We start from the raw sequence: 2,658 nt of genomic DNA, 5'->3' as shown, positions 1-2,658 counted from the left end.
GGTGGCTATTTTGAAGAAACTAGAATATAAAACATGTTTTCAATTATTTCACCTTTTTTTTTTTGTTAAGTACATAACTCCACGTGTTCATTCATAGTTTTGATGCCTTCAGTGACAATCTACAATGTAAATACCGTATTTTTCAGACTATAAGTGGCAGTTTTTTTTCATAGTTTGGCCGGGGGAGCGACTTGTGTGTGAAATGATTAACACATTAGCGTAAAATATCAAATAATATTATTGATCTCATTCACGTAAGAGACTAGACGTATAAGATTTCATGGGATTTAGCGATTAGGAGTGACAGATTGTATAGCATGTTCTATATGTTATAGTTATTTGAATGACTCTTACCATAATATGTTACGTTAACATACCAGTTGGTTATTTATGCCTCATATAACGTACACTTATTCAGCCTGTTGTTCACTATTCTTTATTTATTTTAAATTGCCTTTCAAATGTCTATTCTTGGTGTTGGCTTTTATCAAATACATTTCCCCAAAAAATGCGACTTATACTCCAGTGCGACTTATATATGTTTTTTTCCTTCTTTATTATGCATTTTCGGCCGATGCGACTTATAGTCCAAAAAATAAGGTAGTTATGAAAATAAAGAAAACACATTGAATGAGAAGTCGTGTCCAAACTTTTGGCCTGTACTGTATATTAAACCATTTTTATACTTTAAATAAACTTGAATTTGTGCAAAATAGTAAATCTAACATAATTCTGCACATCTTTCTAAAACATCCAGCAGTGAGTATGTCTGGGTAAATATGTCATTTTATCATTGTTATATTGTGATCAGAGACAGAGCAGGAAGGGTCTTGGAATATATTTGCTGTAAAATGTTCACATTTTGACACTCATTGGTTGACATTTTTACATGCGCTTTTTGACTCTAAAGTGGGAAGCTGTGCACAGTGTGTGATGTGTGTGTCGTGTAGGGAGCGACGGCTCTGCTTTACCATGGAGGTAGACTTATGTGGACTGGGGGAAGACTAACTGAACCAAGGTGCAGAGTACCAAAGTGGGAGCAAGTGAATTGAAGTGAAACAAGGCTGTGGTGAAAGTATTTACATGGTTGTGTCGCGAGTAGAGCATGTACAGGTAAAAGCCAGTAAATTAGAATATTTTGAAAAACTTGATTTATTTCAGTAATTGCATTCAAAAGGTGTAACTTGTACATTATATTTATTCATTGCACACAGACTGATGCATTCAAATGTTTATTTCATTTAATTTTGTTGATTTGAAGTGGCAACAAATGAAAATCTAAAATTCCGTGTGTCACAAAATTAGAATATTACTTAAAGCTAATACAAAAAAGGGATTTTTAGAAATGTTGGCCAACTGAAAAGTATGAAAATGAAAAATATGAGCATGTACAATACTCAATACTTGGTTGGAGCTCCTTTTGCCTCAATTACTGCGTTAATGCGGCGTGGCATGGAGTCGATGAGTTTCTGGTACTGCTCAGGTGTTATGAGAGCCCAGGTTGCTCTGATAGTGGCCTTCAACTCTTCTGCGTTTTTGGGTCTGGCATTCTGCATCTTCCTTTTCACAATACCCCACAGATTTTCTATGGGGCTAAGGTCAGGGGAGTTGGCGGGCCAATTTAGAACAGAAATACCATGGTCCGTAAACCAGGCACGGGTAGATTTTGCGCTGTGTGCAGGCGCCAAGTCCTGTTGGAACTTGAAATCTCCATCTCCATAGAGCAGGTCAGCAGCAGGAAGCATGAAGTGCTCTAAAACTTGCTGGTAGACGGCTGCGTTGACCCTGGATCTCAGGAAACAGAGTGGACCGACACCAGCAGATGACATGGCACCCCAAACCATCACCCAACCATGCAAATTTTGCATTTCCTTTGGAAATCGAGGTCCCAGAGTCTGGAGGAAGACAGGAGAGGCACAGGATCCACGTTGCCTGAAGTCTAGTGTAAAGTTTCCACCATCAGTAATGGTTTGGGGTGCCATGTCATCTGCTGGTGTCGGTCCACTCTGTTTCCTGAGATCCAGGGTCAACGCAGCCGTCTACCAGCAAGTTTTAGAGCACTTCATGCTTCCTGCTGCTGACCTGCTCTATGGAGATGGAGATTTCAAGTTCCAACAGGACTTGGCGCCTGCACACAGCGCAAAATCTACCCGTGCCTGGTTTACGGACCATGGTATTTCTGTTCTAAATTGGCCCGCCAACTCCCCTGACCTTAGCCCCATAGAAAATCTGTGGGGTATTGTGAAAAGGAAGATGCAGAATGCCAGACCCAAAAACGCAGAAGAGTTGAAGGCCACTATCAGAGCAACCTGGGCTCTCATAACACCTGAGCAGTGCCAGAAACTCATCGACTCCATGCCACGCCGCATTAACGCAGTAATTGAGGCAAAAGGAGCTCCAACCAAGTATTGAGTATTGTACATGCTCATATTTTTCATTTTCATACTTTTCAGTTGGCCAATATTTCTAAAAATCCCTTTTTTGTATTAGCCTTAAGTAATATTCTAATTTTGTGACACACGGAATTTTGGATTTTCATTTGTTGCCACTTCAAATCATCAAAATTAAATGAAATAAACATTTGAATGCATCAGTCTGTGTGCAATGAATAAATATAATGTACAAGTTACACCTTTTGAATGCAATTACTGAAATAAA

This window comes from Nerophis lumbriciformis, linkage group LG35 (assembly GCF_033978685.3).
Source record: "Nerophis lumbriciformis linkage group LG35, RoL_Nlum_v2.1, whole genome shotgun sequence".
Classification (NCBI taxonomy): Eukaryota; Metazoa; Chordata; class Actinopteri; order Syngnathiformes; family Syngnathidae; genus Nerophis; species Nerophis lumbriciformis.
The sequence above is the reverse complement of the archived record's forward strand: the minus strand, read 5'-3'. Positions refer to the sequence as shown.